This window comes from Pygocentrus nattereri, chromosome 1, assembly GCF_015220715.1.
Source record: "Pygocentrus nattereri isolate fPygNat1 chromosome 1, fPygNat1.pri, whole genome shotgun sequence".
Taxonomy (NCBI): Eukaryota; Metazoa; Chordata; class Actinopteri; order Characiformes; family Serrasalmidae; genus Pygocentrus; species Pygocentrus nattereri.
Genome location: NC_051211.1, coordinates 55,230,489 through 55,249,671, shown reverse-complemented (window position 1 = coordinate 55,249,671; position 19,183 = coordinate 55,230,489). Strand labels below are relative to the sequence as shown.

The window sequence follows — 19,183 nt, the reverse complement described above, 5'->3', positions numbered from 1 at the left end:
CGTACTAAAAGGTTTATGGGTGAGCGTGAGGTATTAAATGACACAGCTGAGCACCAACTCCAGTAAAGTCTGAGCTCTGGTATTACTGGATCCCAGTGAAGCTGCACTGGGCCTTAATGCTGAATATAACTGGAACCATCAAGAACCGGGCAATACGGCACAAATGTAATATTTCAAAACTCGTCACAAACCCTGTTGCTTTATTGACTTGATGTTACCCACGATAATATTAGAAACTCATACCGTGACATTGTCATAATAATAATAATAATAATAATAATAATAATAATTTGCTCAGCCCTAGAACCCGACATAAAATCTTATATGTGCCTCAAACGTCCGATTTCTTTAAAATTCGGGTTAAAAATATTTTTTGTCTCTTTAACCGAGCATTAAGACGTACATTGTTACTGCTGCGCTATTTTTAAGAACGCACCTTTAATCAGCATCTGTTTTTGCCTCAATTAGGTTCATTTCCATTTTTAAGCTTTTATTTGAACCCTAATAACACTCGTCTGCAATTTCCTAACTTCTTTTGCTTTTATGCTTTTATAGCACAGTGAACTGCACTTGGGTACGAAACGTGCTGTGATAATAAACCTGCCTCGTCTTCACAGGACGGGAAATAAAACTCATTACCATGTTTTTGTGAAGTCATGCAGAATTTTTAAAGCCATACATCGATTATTTTTCCCCATCGGACTACACTCTCAGAAATAAAGGTACTAGACTGTCTCTGGGTCATTACCCCTCCTGTCACTGGGGTGGGACCCTCAAGGCTCCATCTCAGTGCCTTTAGTCAGGGAACATAACTGAACCATAATCCACTGAAATGACCTGTTCTAAGCTGTACTGACTCCACACACCCCGCCTCGCCTCGCCTCCAGGCTTTTACTCTACTGCTCTGATTTAAAACATTCGGTTATGAAAAGGAACAAATACCAACTTTTCACCTGGAGAACCTGATTTAAGCTCCACAATCAAACCTTAGAACCACTGTAGAACCTTTGAGGGAACATTTACACTGTACCTGCACAGAACCTTTATTTCTAACAGTGTATGTGAGCGCAGAGAGAGAGAGAGAGAGAGAGAGAGAGAGAGAGAGAGAGAGAGAGAGAGAGAGAGAGAGAGAGAGAGAGAGAGAGAGAGAGAGAGAGAGAGATCAGCTGTCTCTGTTTACATCCGGTCGGCAACTGCAGGAACACAGCTGCCAGCCCGGCCGAGCCCGGCCCCATCGCATGTTCTCCCCACACACACACACACACACACACACACACACACACACACACACACACACACACACACACACACACACACAAGCAGAGCCACTGAAAGCAAGGCAGACCCCCAGGCCTCGCCTCTGATTCACCAACGTCGCCAGCCAAAGGCTGACAGGCCGGGCAGGAGGGACTGCAAGAGAGAGAAACGCAGGGAAAAACAGGGAACAGCAGGGCTTCCTGCAAATTGTGTCTCTCTCTCTCTCTGTCTCTCTGGAGCTGAATAGCTGCAAGTCGCTGACCCCTGAGCTGACCCCTGCAAGGCTGACAGCTGCCTCTTCTCCAGTCTCAGGCTAACAGAGTACCGACCCATATATCAGACATAAAAGCTGGCCAGTACCGTCCGGCAGGGAAACACGATACGGACATAAGATGCTGTATAAGATCAATTACCAAAATCATTAAAACGGTGTAACTTTGGGCTTTTTTAACCGTGTGAACAGAAATCTATCCTCTCTGCTCCTTTCAAGCATCATTATGTAACAACGTTGCCTTAAAATAGTGATGAAATCATTCTGATGCTGCACTGACCCCTAACAGTGAGGACAGTTGGTGGAACTCCTGCTATAGCGCTATGTAACTTTGGAGGAGCAGCACGAGAACCTCTCACCAGAACTGCACAAGCCTTTACGGCACCACATCTCACCAACAACTCAGCAGCTACAAGAAGCAGCAGCTCAGTATTCCCAGCATGGACATCACAGCCGACTTGTGAGAATGACAGTCATTAAAATTAAAACACTCTTTAACTATGACGGTTTTAAATTGTGTCAGATGACTGGCTACATCTCTCTTATGTAAAGATATCAATTACCAGAATAATCAATATCGTTACTGGTCACAAAACGCTCGCATTGGTCGAGCCCTACGTTCAACTTCAAGGAACCTGACAACTGAGAACACAGTCAGTAAAGCACTGGTTAATCAGCAAACGTACAAATGAAATCAAAATAAATAAAAATAAGCCTAAAGTTTGAGAAAATTGAGAATGACGTCAACCAATAAAGCAAGGCTCAACTAAAGCCACTGGACATTTACAGTTAGGCCCATAAATATCTGGACAGTGACACAATCTTCATGATTTGGGCTCTGCATGCCACCACACTGCATTTGAAATGAAACAACTGAGATGCAACTGAAGTTTAGACTTTTAGGTTTAATTCAAGGAGTTGCACAAAAATATCCTACGAAACGTTTGGGAATTGCAAGCATTTTTCTTCAAAGCCTCCTGATTTCAGGGGCTCAAAAGTAATTGGACAAGTTCATTTCACCATAAATAAAACGTTCATTTTTAATACTTTGTTGAGAATCCTTCGCAGGCAATGACTGCCTGAAGTCTGGAGCCCATGGACATCACCAAACGCTGGGTTTCCTCCTTTGTGATGCTTTGCCAGGCCTTCACTGCAGCCGTCTTCAACTGTTACTCGTTTGTGGGACCTTCTGCCTTAAGTTTTGTCTTAAGCAAGTGAAATGCGTTCGATCGGGTCGAGATCTGTTGATTGACTCGGCCATTGCAGAATATTCCACTTCTTTGCCTTAAAAAACTCCTGGGTTGCTTTCGCAGTAAGTCTTGGCTCACTGTCCATCTGCACTGTGAAGCGACGTCCAATCAGCCTTGCTGCATTTGGTTGAATCTGAGCAGAAAGTTTATCCCTGTATGTCAGAATTCATCCGGCTGCTTCTGTCACATCGTCAATAAACACTAGTGACCCAGTGCCATGGGAAGCCGTGCATGCCCATGCCATCACACTGCCTCCACCACGATGTGGTGAGCTTTGGATCGTGAGCCGTTCCAAGCCTTCTCCATACTTTCTTCTTCCCATCGTTCTGGTACAGGTTGATCTTAGTTACATCTGTCCAAAGAATGCTGTTCCAGAAGTTCCAGGTTTCTTCAGTCGTTTTTTTGGCCTTTCTATTTCTGAGGCTGATTAGTGGTTTGCACCTTTTGGTGAACCCTCTGCATCTGTTCTCATGAAGTCTTCTCTTCATGGTAGACTTACATCCTGATACACCTGCTTCTTGGAGAGTTTTCTTAGCTTGGGTGGATGTTGTGAAGGGTTTTTCTTCACCATGGAAAGGATTCTGCAATCATCTACCACTGTTGCCTTCTGTGGACGTCCGGGCCTTTTTGAGTTCCCAAGCTCACCAGTGGCTCCTTTTTCCCCCAGAATGTACCAAACTGTTGATTTGGCCACTCCTAACATTTCTGCTCTGTCTCTGATGGATTTCTGAAGTCTGCTTCACTTCCACTGAGAGCTCCTCTGACCGCATGTTGTGGGTTCACAGCAACAGCTTCCAAATGCAGATGCCACACCTGGAATCATCTCCAGACCTTTTACTTGCCTAACTGATGACGGATTAATGAGGGAATGGCCCATGCAGCCCATGAAATAGCTTTTGAGATAATTGTCCAATTACCTTTGGACCCTTGAAAAAGAGGCAGCCACATATTTAAGAGCAGTAATTCCTAAACCCTTCCTAAATTAGGATGTGAAGACCCTCAAATTAAAGCTGAGAGTCTGCACTTTAAGCTCATGTTGATTATACAACTGTATCTTGAATGTGTTTTGGTAAACAGCTAAAATACTAAAACTTGTCACTGTCCAAATATTTCTGGGCTTAACTGTAAATATTTCTGTGGACAAGCTGTGAAATATAGAGGGGGGTGGTTCTTAAATCCAGGCTCAGTGAAGCTCACTGTTTATCCGCTTCCCCCACAATCAGCTTTTGTCTTTGCTGGTCTTAACTAACTAGAGCTATAGCTTTGCTCTGCCTCAGGGTGGCGCTGTAGCAGACTGGCTCACCCAGTTGGTCCTCCATAGTCTAGAAACCGTAACTCTGCCCGGATTCCTCTGAACAACTTTCCAATGAGCTGCAGCAGATCTGAAAACCGGAAAACTGGCCCAGTTTCCCAAGAGCTTGGAGTGAAGAGCGATCCTCGTTTCTCACACTGAAGACAGAAGAGGAGACGAGGAAGATCTCAGTTATAGTAAGGAAGAGCGCAGAACCGCACTAGAACAGAGACTCAACAGATAAACGTTTACTGACATTGAAGCATCAGCACCGCTATGGAGAGAGAGAGAGCAGATAACATGGAATCCCGGAATACCAGGAGGATTTACAGTTTCTTGGAATCGGTTTTGGCCAGAGTGTTATTAAGGAGAGCAGAGGGACGCTTCTAGCACCCCCACCCCCAAAACAAAACCGACTAGAGCTCTAACCAGCAGGGGGCGTGCCCGAGGGCGCTCTGCCAGGAGCACACGTGGGAAGGGCACAAGACCAGAGGCAGGCGCGAGCCAAGCGGAGCAGAGTGGAACGGGCCGGAGCAAAAACGAAAGTAAGCACGTTCCGATGCCAGAGCCGAGCTTTCTCACGGCCCGGCTGGGCTCCGTCCCTCACGCAGCCCTCGGAGCACACGAGAACCAGCAGAGGCGAGCTCGTCACGCCAGCCACGCCAGCGCCCGCTCATATACTCAAACAATACAGCAGATCACTGCTGTCGGAACTAAACCTCCTATTATTTCTGTCATTTTTCAGTTTTTGACAACATGTGAAAACGCCCGTTTCCCTTTACAGGGTGTGTCAATTTCATGGTGAATGGACCAAAAGAAGCGGCTCAAAATCACCTGGAAAAAATTCTGGTTCCATTGACTTCCATTAGAAGTAAAGTTTTTCCGTCTCCTGTAAAGTTACCATTTTGGAGATACGAGGTTTTCTTCTGACATATCATCCTATATAGCAGTGTTTCTCAACCTTTTTCAGTCTACAGAGCACCTTTCACACACACTACTGTCCTTTAAATGCCTTTACAAATGAGAAAATAGAGAAAAAAAGCAGTTTAAAAAAATAAACAAAACAAAACATTAAAAAACATGATTAAAACAAAATTTAAACTAGAAAGGAAAAGGTTTAAGTTGGCTTGAAATGGTGGCTGTTGATTGTTGTTAAAGGGCTGTTAAAGTGTTGCTACAGTATCCAAGGTGGACGGTATTGTATTGCTAGGTGCTACCTTAAATGCAGTTCCACCTTAAGTGCAACTTTAAATTTCGTGCCTCTTTAAATGGCACACCACCTTAAATTCTATGCCAATATTAAAATTTAGTTACGTTAAATTCAGTGCCACCTTAAACAAAAGTTCCACATTCAATTCAGTGCTACATTAAATTCATTATTTGTGCTGTTATTGCTGCGCATTAGGCTGTAACTTGTTTTTCCAAGCCAATTTAATTATTTAATTAATCAAAAAGCTGAACTTTATTTCTCAGATGACAAAAGAAAAAAAAGCTACTTTCGCTACTTACTTACTGCGTTTACATGCAGATAAAACAGATCTCAGGGTCTACGATCACACCCAGGTTTACTACAGCATGCATGACGTATGAAGAGAAATCAATAAATCAACCCTGATTTAATCTCGGGGTAAATTGAGGGAGACCCTCATTTGCAGTGTAGTCGAGCCAAAAATAGGGATTGAGTAGACGGAGTGTGTTATGGTGAAATACCACCCCGGCTGTGATCTGGTGTCCGTAGATCATCTCAGCCGTGATGTTATTGGTGATAACTCCCTCCTCGAGTGCTCTACTGCTTTAATACAGCAGTTAAATAAATACAGTAAGAAATGAATAAACTGGCCGTGAACGCGGCGTTTAATATGTTTTGATGTTCAGCTCCTTCCTCCTAATTAGAGCTCCTTAACGAGCAGCTCGTTGCTACGTCAGAGTAACGAGCTCCGCCCACTCGCTGCTCAGCCGGCAGTTCGTTCTCCAGCTCCTTACACTAAATTCCCAAACTGTCGTCTCCACTGAGCAGCTTTTCAGTCGGCAGCTGTGACAGAAGAACAGCTGAACAACCTGGAATCAGCCGGAAATGAACCCAACACCATTCGCCAGACGTGTCTGATCTTCAGAGTCGGACCGAATCAGACTGAGCCGGAAAACTGAGCCAATATCAGGTTCAGCTCAGTTTGGTCAGTTTGTCCAGATCAGTATTAATGTTGTTTTGTTCCAGCCGGTCTGTAAAGCTTCTTACAGCCCGTTTAGTCTGGCGAATGGTGTTGTTATTCACTACTGGCTTCCGTCACGTTTACATGGAAACAAAAACCTGAGGTTTTTTTCTGAGCAGTGTAACTGACCACAGTCCTCATGATAATTAACAACTACAACGGTAAAACTAACTAACTAACTAACTAACTAACTAACTAACTAACTAACTATCTGGGACCATTTGATCACTATTCATAACTCCGACCAATCCCGTCTCATCACTATGCCAAAAACAATAACCTGGTCCAAATTTATTACATTTCTAATTTATTAGATATCAAACAGCTGAATATCTGCTGCATTACCTTCAAGTTCTTCACATCGGTGAGACCCCAGATGTAGCTCACTCAAGTTTAGGAGGAGCTTTTAGCACTTAAGTCACTGAAAGAGAGGAAACCAGCAGGATGCCACAATCGCAAGGGTTGTGCAGTCTCAAATATGCAAGTATGTATATGTAAGTGCACAGTTAACAAAAACAACCACAACCACGAAAAAAAGTTCTGTGCAGGTACATTTTTCATTCATCAAGGTAAAAACAGTGTAGATGTTCCCTCAGAGGTTCTACAGTGGTTCTAAGGTCTGATTGTGGAGAATGTTTTAAAACAGAGCAGTAGAATAAAAGCCTGGAGGCGAGGCGGTGTGTGTGGAGTCAGTCCAGCTTAGAACAGATCATCTCAGTGGATTACGGTTCAGTTATGTTCCTTGTCTGAAGGTGCGGAGATGGGAGTCTTGAGGGATCCACCCAGTGACGAGGGGAACTGACCCAGAGACCGTCTAGTACCTTTATTTCTGAGTGTGCAAAATGCTGAAACCCTTCCTGAGCACCTCATCGCAGGAAACCTTCAAGGCTGCAGTCGTTGCAGTGTAACAACTGTTTACTGTTCTTAGAAACACTTAAGCCAGGTTGTGGTGCTAACCACATACAACCACACACTAAAAAGGCAGCAGGGGTGCTGAGAAAGAGCCGTGCTTCTCATGAGCGGCACGGTGCGTCTTTCTTTTAATCATGTTCTCCACCAAGTCTTAATCGGATCACCTCTCGACTCACGTCACGCACACTGTTTATTCCACATTTCAACGTTCTCCGCATTAGAATCACTTGATGTCCAATTTCCCCTCAGCAGCGGAATGCAGCCGGGTTCTCGCCAAACTGGCCAGCGCCGGACACTCAGCGGCTCCAGAAAAACCCGCCAGCTCTAGTTTCTCCTCCAGCGTCCAGCTTTAATGAAGAGGAGCAGTGTTCTGTTCTTGCTCTGGGCTCTGGAAATTGGCTCTCTGTTCGCAGTGTGAGAACACACTGAAACGGAACCTTTTTAAAAAGATATTTATAGACAACCTGCACCTTCAAAAGAGCAAACAGCACACAGACTGGTCAGGGCCACGTCCAGCAGGACAAGGAACATTTCAGTTGGGGGTGCTTTTAATAGAAGAAGAGCGTTTTGTGACCAAAACTGGTATCAAGTGGCACAAAAGCAGCACGAAATGACGACGAATGTCGAGTTGGGATTGACATAAAAGTCACAGGAATTCCGGTCTGGCTGTTCAGACTGAATCGCACTGCCGCAGATCGGATACAGATCGGATTTCAGTATCACATATGAAGGCATCTCAGATCGGAATTTTTTGCTGCACCGAGTTGTCTTCGAATTCTCTTTCATCATCATCGCAATAGTCGGATTCATCCGCTTGCGGGGGTCCGAAGCACAATCGACATTACAAAACATTCTTCCACAAGTAGAATGCAGTTACATATTTTCACCAGAGAGGGCTCCAAATCCCCAGATCCTACATAGTGTAGCTGTAAATGTATGAAGAACTTAAAAGAAGCTCTTCAATGCTTCACAAGCCCAGACCTATCGCCAGAATATCGTACAAATTCTGGCACAAAAAGGACTAAAATTTTACAGATCTGTTCTATTCTATAGATTCAATATTTGTCCCAAATCATTTGGCTCTATTCCACAGTAAATTAGGGTACTCTAATCTTCCAGCTGAAGACGGATATACTGTAGGTCTCCACTACCAGCCAGCCAATAACTCGTTAAGATGCATTAGCTCTACAGAACGTGGAGGTCATACACTCTGCAGTCCTTGGGTCTGGAGGCCGACTCGCTGGTACACTCACCGCAATGGGTCAGGAAGCCCTGAGGCTTGACGACTTGGGTGCAGACATTGCATACAAGAGAGAAATCCTCACATGGGAACGGGCCGTTGAAGTTCATATCTACAGAGAGAAAAACACAATACGTCAATTCAGTTCAGTCCTCAACCTGTATTGTGTTTACTGCAACAAACACTACAAACATCAATTAAGTGATCAGCTGAATCAGGTTAGCTGAAGCAAACACTACATTAGAGCTTGGAAATAATTATTGCGATAGGAGTTTCTGCGTCAGTAAGAACTGAGATCACATAACAGATCAAAAGTTATTACGTTATCGATACAGACCAATAGAAGGTTAACAAGAGCTTCTCTGCGGCGGGAGTGAACGCTGCTCTCTCACGAGTGACTTAACCGTTAGGCTGAACAGCCAATTACACAACAGAGCTCTAACTCTCCATCCTGAACTACATGGCTGATTGAGGCAGTAAAGGCTTAAAAAAGGCTCTATATAGAACCACGAACACTCGAAGAACACATTGCATGATTGAGAGTTGTTTGTCTCACGAAAGGGTTCCTCCGATTGATGGAGAATGCATACATTTACACTACAATTTCACCATTTTATTTTTATTTTATACATCAAGATAGACTGATAGATATGTTATTGATCCCAAAGGAAATTTAGCAAAGTACACAATATATTTATACTGTGCTTTCACTGGGAGATGTTTTTCTTTTCTAACTGCATTTTAAAAACCTCAGACGCCGCCGACTTGAACTCCATCGCCCCTCTGATCACCTTCCTGTGTTAATGTTGATGATGAAATATTACAGTGATGGTGGTGAATAATGAGGAGGGGGAGCTGAACGTGTGTTTATTAGGAGGAGTAATGTTAGCGTGCTCAGCTAAAGCATTTGGGAAATGGAGACTGAAACTGAGGATTGGCGGTGGTCTGACAAACAGCAGGGGGCACTCTGCTCTGTTAAACACAAGGCATTCATTACATACAGTTTATCACACTTCAGGTTTTACATCAGTAACAGCATCTTAACTCACATTTTAACACTATTTTGATGGTGTTTACGTTTCAGCTGTGTGTGTGTGTGTGTGTGTGGTCGGTTGCCTGGCAAAAGACATGACAGCTGATTGTTGACTTTGATCTAGTAGGTTAAGGTTTCCTAACTGGAAATAAGATACTGTAAGATACAAGATAAGATAAGATTCCTAAATGAAGGTTAGATTTGCTTCTGTAATCCGATTTTGAACTCGGGAAGTTTCTGTAATACAAGCCCAGACGTTTAAGCTGGCAGAGTATCGGTAAGTTACACTGTCTGTGTGTTGCAGACTGTTAAACATGACTTTTCACAGTACCGTATGTAGGTTAGCAAGTCTGTACATGTGAAATACATTCACTGGCCACTTTATCAGAAACAGTCCTGGCGTATCAGCCACCAAGTACAATTACCCCTTCCCAGTCTCTTGATTAACCGTCAGGTTTCTGACCACAGAGCCACTCTTGGCTGGATATTTTTGGGTGCTGGACCACCCCCAACCCAGCAGTGGCTCAGACACGGGTGAAACCCCCAGCGGCACCGCCGAACAGGGCGGAGGGTGGTTGACAAATTGACAACAGATGGGCTACGGTCTCTCACTGAACACCTGTACAGAGGATCTGTGACATAAGCACCAAAACAAAGCACACACTCCAAATTAAACGGATGGTGAGCAGGTACGACCTTCATGTTTCTAATGTGAAGAAAAAAAAAAAAAAAAAACCCAGCAATTCAACAAAATTTACACAAAACATAAAAGCTCCAAAAATATTAAACAGTAAATCTAATGAGATCTAGAAACTCAGAACAGAATTAATAACCCTCTGGGCTCTGAGGGCATTTTCTTGATATTTGCATACATTCCTAAATTCACCTTTATCCTCTTATGCTCATGGGTATATTTCGGTTTTCCCATCTGAATTCACATGCCCAAATCTTAAGGCAAATTATTCAGTAACTGCATGAAATAAATGTACTTTTTTTTTTTTTTTTTTTGGTAAAAGTTTCCCAGAGGCCAGAAAAAATAAAAATCGTGGCCTATGATGCATCGTGGGCACCGCAGCCTCTTCCTTATCGAACGTAATCGTGAGGTGCCTAGAGATTCCCACCCTTATCCGTATAGCCCAGCTCTAGTGCCGCCGTTCTAAAACTCTGTCCTATGGAGCAGCACATTCCGATTTTTCGACCTAACGTGACTCGGATCTGCTGTTCTCATGGCTGCGCGGACACGAACCTTCTTCTCCTCCGTCTGGCTCTAATAATGAAGCTGAGAGCTGATCAGAGTTAATGATCTTCTCAGCGAAGCTCGTTCTGCTCGTTAGTTTGTGCTGATGATGCAGCGATTCAGTCACGTAACGTCACTGAGTAGGAGGAGCTCATGAGGGTCATTTCAGGCCGGTTCATCACATTAATGACCGATTAGAGTCACTGACCTAAACGAGGGTGAACCGTTGAGTCAGAGAGGCCGGATCTGAGCAACGAGGCTTGTGATGTGAACGTGGTTTAACTCGACCAGAAGGAAATACAGATTCATGCTCTCTGAGTCGTTACATGCTGGTGGGATTCTTCGTTGAGGTGATTTAGGCCAGTGTTTCTCAACCCTGGTGCTAACATGGACTTTAAATTCACCGGTCAGGCGTGACATCATCACCACCTCCTCGTTTCTACACTCACTGTCCACTTCATCAGCTCCACTGACCGTATAGCTGCACTCTGTAGTTCTACAGTTACAGACTGTAGTCCATCTGTTTCTCTGATACTCTGTTACCCTGTTCTTCAGTGGTCAGGACCCCCATGGACCCTCACAGAGCAGGTACTATTTGGGTGGTGGGTCATTCTCAGCACTGCAGCAACACTGACGTGGTGGTGGCATGTTGTGCTGGTACGAGTGGATCATACATGTTGCCTTAACGTCATACCCGATCAGTGTACACTACAGGAGGACGTTTTGATAAGGTAGCACAATCAAGCTGGGCCCACGCTAGATGATTTGCTCTAATGTAACCCAGATTTGCCCCTTGCAACAAGTTTACACAATCAGAAGTGATTCTTCAGGTCGGGGCTCGATCGGAAGCGACCAACGGTGCAGATGATCTGTACTGTGGGCCAAGAAATGAGGAAAGACCCTCAGAGACCCTCAGAGATGTTTAACACTTACGACTCAGAGGATCTGCGTGTAAAACCCGGACAGATTAGAGCCGATATGAAGTTTATAGTGTTGATCCAGATCAGCTCTCTCTTCACAGTTCCAGCTCAGCTGCCAGGCTGTGGAGAAAAACTCCTCCAGCTCTCAGTCGAATATCAGCGCCTCTCACCACAAACTCGCCGCGCATAAAAGCCCAAACAAGCCCAGTACGTTCAGCTCTGTGTGTGTCGTGGGATCTGAGGAGTTCTGGGAGTTTGAGTTCTTATTCGTAGGCCAGACTCAGTGTGTGCTAAACTCTCCGTTTGCCTTGTGGTTCCGTCTGAGCTCCTCACGACAACAAGGCACTCTGACGACAAGACTGCGATGCTCTCAGTTTTTAAGGCCTGGTAAGAGTGCGACAGTCCTGTAGGGAACGTCCAGCCTTGGTCAGAACACGGTCTCCCGGACAGACTCTCCCAGGGCACCCAGTCACGCCAGAGTCAGCGGACTCCCCCGGTTTATCCACCAGCAGAAAACAGTGTAAACCGTGCTTCCAAAAGCACGCCAGCAATTTCCTCCACGTCTGCCAAGGCAAATTACAGAGCGAGGAGCTCACAGAGCCGCCCGCTCGCCAGAACGGAGTGGACCGGCGCCAGAAACACAGAACTCCCCCAAACTGTCTTATCACTCCGGTGAATGAGCGAGAGGCGGCCCGTTTTCTCACCGTCTGACAGCCAGAGGAAACGGAGGGAGCCGAAGTGAGGAGAGCCTGGAGGACGTCATCCTCTCAGAAAGTTCCTACATGAACTGGTTCTGAATTCACTGCCTGATGACTGAGACGCTGTTTTATGAGAGTTTAGAGAACTTCAACTCCATTCATGGTGGAGGGAGACATGCAGGGCGCTGTGCGGCAAAATAGTCCCCAAAGAAAACCGATTATTCCAGATTTTCCACTGTTTTCCATCATCAACATTCCATATAAGCTCAGAAGACTCGTGTAGGTTCTCTGGTGGTTCTGGATGGTAAATAAAGTGTCTATATCTTTGTTGTAGTCATGGCGACGCCTGGTTCCCATCACCACCACTGTAAAGGCGTCTGAACCACTTCTCTTAATCTCTCTGTTTACGTCTCAATCCATAAATTCTGTAGGAAGTTTGAAAATTTGGTGAAATTGCCCTTTAATGACAGAAGAGAGAGAACAGCTTCTGCACACAAATGATAAAATGTGAACAAACTGCCCGTTTGGCTGAATGTGGTCTTAATAATAGTAATAATAATAATGGTAATAATAATATTACTACATTCTAATTCGCCTCTTTCTCTGTCTCTTGTGTTTCATTCTCTCTTTTCCTTCGTTGCCTTTTCCTTTTATTTTTCCTTTCTTTCTGCAAACGTGCACTGTGTTTACGTCACGTTAAAGGGCAACTCCACCGCTTTTTCACATTTTCTGGGTCAGGGTGGTTTGGTCTGAAATGCCTCATGGCAGAGACTCAGATTTCTTTATAGCTGGTGTGACAGACATCATGACCCCACGTTTCTGTTCTATTTGACCAAGGAGCCTACACGGGTCCTCTGAGTTTACTTCAGTCTGAACTTAGTAAATCTGAAAATAAACATTAAACAAAAGTTAACTACCGTACAACAGACGTCTGGTTCCCATCACCACCACCTGTTCTGACCCGAACGGAGCGTCTCAGGCCAAAACTCTCGGAACGACTTCGTTCACGTCTTAACTGTTTAATCACGGTGAATTAATTTTCTAAACATTAGAAAATGTGTGGACCTGCCCTTTAAGCTTTGACGGGCGACCGTTTCTTTTCACGCGTTAGCACGCACGCACTTTCCACGCGAAACCTGAGGTAAAATTTCAGGTAAACTGGGCTGGTTTGAGTTTCTGCTCGAGGCGAACGCGAGTTTTGTTACTTTCCATCTGATTCAGAAGTGAAAAGTGAGCCCGAGCTGCGCTGCGAGAACTTCTGGGGACCGATGCTAACGGCTATCTGTTTATTCGCCTCAGCGAGGAGAAGCAGCTCGGCTAACGGCTATCGCGGCGTGACAGGAGCCGCAGAAACGCCCACCAGCACGGCAGACCCAGCTCCTGCACCTGCCCGCCTTCCAGCGTCCGGGATTCTCAGCGTTTTCAGCCAAAAATACCAAAAAGAGAAACATAAGAGCCGTTCGGTTCTTTCTTGGGAGGACAGGAGTAGCAGGAGACGAGCAACTGCGGTTAGTAGTAGCGAACAGTGAAAGGGGAACTCCACCGATTTCCCAAAAAACCTCGTTTGAGATGTAAACAAAGTCATTCAGAGGGTTTGGAGTGAACTGGCTCAGACGTCTTTACAGTGGTGGTGATAGGAACCAGACGTCGCCATGACCACAACACAGACATAGCGATTTTATTTACCATCCAGAACCACCAGAGAACCTACACGAGTTTTTATATGTAATGATGATGGTTAAAAAAATGTACAAATCTGAAATAATACATTTTCTTTGGGGACTATTTTGTCAAAACTGCCATAAAACAGCGTCTCAGTCATCAGGCAGTGAACCATCTCGTGTAGGAACTTTCTGTGAGGAGCTTTTAGAGGGGGACGTCTGGTTCCCATCACCGCCACTGTGAGCAGCCCTGACTCGGTCCGTTTATCTAGAACGCAGCGTTTCACACCGAACCGCTCTGTTTACATCTCAGCCACTTAATCATGTACAACTTTTGAAAATTTGTCGGAGCTCCCCTTTAACGCAGATCGCGTCACTCGACTTGCACCACGGCTGAGAAAGTGAGAGCACGACAGCAGCTCGAGCCGAAGTTCTTACTCGCATCTCGTTTTCCGTTCCACCTTAAATGGTGCGGGCGCCAGCGTGTAACTGCTGCAGCGTTTAAGGTGGAACGGAAACTGCGAACCAGAAGCTGGCGCGGATAACAAACCAACTATCGCAGCCGTTCGCGGGCAGAAACGAGCGGATTGTTGTCCGAAAATCCCCCCGGGGTCGCTGCCGGGGGCGGGCTACCTGGTGTCCTCGGCCTTATCGATCGATTTATTGATCCGCTTCAGCCCGAAAGATGCGCGGAGGGCACCCTTAGCTAGTTTAGCGCAATCTCGGTGGAGAAACGCTGGCGGACAACAAGTGCGAAATGGCCGCGAAACGGCGCGAATGGAAGCGGCGGTGCGCACTTACCGTCCGCCGGCTGTGATTCCGCTGCGTCGGTGAGAGGAGACCGCGATCCGGGCGAGAACGTAGCGCTGTCCAGGCTGAGTTGTTGGCGAGCCAGTGTCGCCATTGCTCTTCCTTCTTGTTGATTTGCTTTTTTCAGCGCGACGGGAGTGGGCGGGGCGGGGGTGCGAGTGACGTCACGCTCGGCTCGGCTCGGCGGGCTTCGGCTCCTTCCCGGAGAGAGCCGAGGAGACGCGAGCGGACAGATGAGAGCCGAGGCCGGAGGTGGTCAGTCTGGTCACGCGGTGCAGAGACGGAGGGATCGAGAGTCGCTAGGTCCGCTTTAAGGACGGAGGATGAACAGATTCTGCATTTGAGACATGACATAACTTTACGAAAAGATAACATACAGTATAATAATAATAATTATTATTATTATCATTATTATTATTATTCTTTTTTTATTCTGTTCATTTTATTTCGTTGTTCAGTTTCTTTCTTTCAGCAGAAGGGTTTAAGACCACGTTTCTCGGTTATTATTACTAGTATAATAACCCAGTAATGTGACAATACTAACATTGATACTACTACTACTACTAATAATAACAATAATAATTCTTACCTCAGGTGAGGGGGCCTCTAACCCAGGTAAGGGGACTTCTTACCCCAGGTAGGGTGTTTTTTCCCAGATAATGGGGTAAGATGTCCATTTTAAAGCTGTTCTTTGGTGTGCTAGATAATCAGACCTGTTCCAGATTAAGTGATGAACTCACACATGTGATTTATATTTACAGCAAATGAACGTCCGTTCTAAAGGGGACATTTTCCCCTTCTAATAAAAATAATAACTGTTTTCATAATGCTCATTGTCATTAATAGTGTTACTGCTATAAATATATAAATATTAACTGTATTATGTCACAGAATAAAATAGAATTGAGATTTGATTGAACACCAGTTCTCATCACGGATAATGGTCACTATTATTATCATTATTATTATCATCATCATCTTCTGGAGCCCGGAGAGTAAATCGTTTCTCTCAGTGGCCGAGGCAGCCTGAGTTAATGGCCTTTTGATTATGATCTAATTTGGGTGTCCTTTTATAAGTGGCCACTGGGTGGCAGCAGAGCTCAATGTACAACACGACTACTAATTACTGGTTTAAAAGCAGAAGTTCATACACTAAACTTTTGGAAATATTAACTCCCCCATCTAAACCACTGAATTCAGGTGTTCCAGTTACTTCCGTGGCCACAGGTGTATAAAGCCGAGCCCCTAGGCCTGCAGACTGCTTCTACAGACATTAGTGAAAGAATGGGTCACTCTCAGGAGCTCAGTGAATTCCAGCGTGGTACCGTGATCGGACGCCACCTGTGCAGCAAGTCCAGTCGTGAAATTTCCTCACTAGTAAATATTCCACAGTCCACTGTCAGTGGGATTATAACAAAGTGGAAGAGATTGGGAACGACAGCAACTCAGCCACGAAGTGGTCGGCCACATAAAATGACAGAGCGGTCAGCGGATGCTGAGGGGCATAGTGCGCAGAGGTCACCGACTTTCTGCAGAGTCAATCACTACAGACCTCCAAACTTCATGTGGCCTTCAGATCAGCTCAAGAACAGCGTAGAGAGCTTCATGGAATGGGTTTCCATGGCCGAGCAGCTGTATCCAAGCCGTACATCACCAAGCGCAATGCAAAGCGTGGAATGCAGTGGTGTAAAGCGCCGCCACTGGACTCTAGAGCAGTGGAGACGTGTTCTCTGGAGTGACCAATCACGCTTCTCCGTCTGGAAATCTGATGGACGAGTCTGGGCTTGGCGGTTGCCAGGAGACGGTACTTGTCTGACTGCATTGTGCCGAGTGTAAAGTTTGGTGGAGGGGGGATCATGGTGTGGGGTTGTGTTTCAGGAGTTGTGCTCGGCCCCTTAGTTCCAGTGAAAGGAACTCTTAAAGCTTCAGCACCAAGAGATTTTGGACAATTTCATGCTCCCAACTTTGTGGGAACAGTTTGGGGACGGCCCCTTCCTGTTCCAACATGAGTGGGCACCAGTGCACAAAGCAGGTCCATAAAGACGTGGATGAGCCAGTTTGGTGTGGAAGAACTTGACTGGCCTGCACAGAGTCCTGACCTCAACCCCATAGAACACCTTTGGGATGAATTAGAGCGGAGACTGTGAGCCAGGCCTTCTCGTCCAACATCAGCGTCTGACCTCACAAATGTGCTTCTGGAAGAACGGTCAGAAATTCCCATAAACACTCCTAACCCTTGTGGAAAGCCTTCCCAGAAGAGCTGAAGCTGTTATAGCTGCAAAGGGTGGGCCGACATCATATTAAACCCTATGGATTAAGAATGGGATGTCACTCGAGTTCATATGCGTGTGAAGCCAGACGACCGAATACTTTTGGAAATGTAATGTGCCTCACTCTATTTTAAACTGAACTGGGCTTTTAACAGGCCTTATAGTCACTATGTGGCGCCCTCTGCAGGACAGACTCATTCACAGCGCCAGTTCATCACTTAGAAAATGCAACAACAACAAAAAAGAAATAAAATATAAATGACATGAATTTTGTGTTTAATTCTATAAGGACTCTACGTTTTTCACTCACTTTCCACCTCCTGTGTAAATGCGATGCGACAATAAACGTGATTTGATTTGTTGGGATGTCACTGAAGTCGATATGCGTGTGAAGCCAGACGACCGAATACTTTTGGACCATTATACACAACTAAAATAATCTAAAAAAATAAAGAAAATAGATGAATAAATAAGGAAAACAGCAGCCGGAGAGCGAATACTCACTATTAACGTCCTCATTGGTCAGTAAGTATCGGGCTCTGCTGTATAAAAGGCCAGTCCTTTAGTTTGTGCAGCTCTCTAAGCTTCAGTGATTCGGTGATTCAGACTCGCTCCAGTGACTGGATCACACGCCAGGTCCCGAGAGTTCTCCCTGAACTGGGAGAATCAGCCTCGAGCTCCAGACCACCAGCGAGCTGGACCCTCACTGGGTCACTCGGTCATTTTCAACTCTATAGCCACCTCCACTCTGCCTCAACCTGATTTACACTATTATTGTCTTATTTTCATTATTTTTGCTATTTTATTATTTTTTCCCCATTTATTTATTTATTTTTATTATTATTGTTATTATTATTGTTGTTGTTTTAATTGTTTATTTTATTATTTCAGTCATTTTAATTAACTTTAGTTTACTCTTTGATCTCATCTTTCTTTTGTTTTATGTATCTTCTGATTTTATTAATTAACTAAGATCTAATAATATTTTTATATTTTATACTGTTTTTATGCATTTTATTGTTAATATTAATATTATTATTCAATATGTTCTTGCGCTTGTTGCTGTATCAGCTCTGCAACTTTGTGAATGAGGGTCACCCTCCATGTCCTCAGAGGTTAAATAAAGACTGATTGATTGATTGATTGATTGATTGATATCTCGTAATAGATCAGGCATATTAAAGAATGACGGGAGCTGAAATGGCGTGTAGGTTAGTATCGGAGCGCTGAGAGAGTTTCGGTTGTAAAGCCGCTCTCTCGCTGGAGCATCAGGGCCTTTTCCTCGGCATAATGTTTTGTTTGTTCTCCAGACAAACGGCAGTCAGTGAAGTCACAGGACGATCGGGCACACAAAAGCCGCATTATCCACAGAGGTGGTCCACGTTTATTTGGGGGAAGAAACATCTCTCCTCCTCTCAGGGGTGCAGAGAGAGAGACCACGTGATAAAACAGCAGAGCCGACTCAGAAAATGTGCTTCAGGCTTTGATCTTTATTTCCAAACAAACAGCAAAAACACGTCTTAGTGCAAAAAAGAGAAACGCCTGATGAGATGTGTAGAAATTCCAGAAGCCAAGCTACGCTCTTAAAAAAAAGATGGTGCTTCGAGGGTTCTGTACTGAAGAAAATGGTTCTATAAAGGGCCAAGAACACTCAAAGAACCCCTTGCATGAATGTGCTACAGATGGTTCTATGTAGCACAAGACTGACATCTAAACAACACAAGAATCCTTTTGGGTGCTATATAGACCCAATGTCACAAAAGGTTCTATATAGAACCATCTACAGCACATTCCAACAGTCTCGAGAACCATTTCGTGATTTATTCATGCAAAGGGTTCTTTGTGTGTGTATGGTTCTATAAGGTCGCCGGTTCGATCCCCAGAGCCGACAGTCCGTGACTGAGGTGTCCTTGAGCAAGACACCTGACCCCCAACTGTCCCCTGGGTGCTGTGGATAGGGCTGCCCACCGCTCCCAGCAAGTGTGCTCACTGCCCCCTAGTGTGTGTGTTCACTAGTGTGTGTGTGGTGTTTCACTGCACGGACGGGTTAAATGCGGAGGTGAAAATTCCCCGTAGTGGGACTAATGAGGGTCACTTAATCTTAAGCTTACCCTTCTATAGGA

General features: G+C 44.9%; 1 protein-coding gene across 1 annotated transcript in view; it reads right to left on the bottom strand.

Moving 5' to 3' along the window:
• The window catches only part of atxn7l1 (ataxin 7-like 1), a 34,906-nt gene extending 20,004 nt beyond the window's left edge, over positions 1-14,902 (bottom strand). The window contains exons 1-2 of the mRNA XM_037543348.1: positions 14,782-14,902; positions 8,445-8,543 (exon numbers count right to left, since the gene is read on the bottom strand). The gene's annotated coding sequence lies outside the window, so the exon portion shown is untranslated. The remainder of the gene's footprint in view (positions 1-8,444; positions 8,544-14,781) is intronic.
• Positions 14,903-19,183: the final 4,281 nt, after the last annotated feature.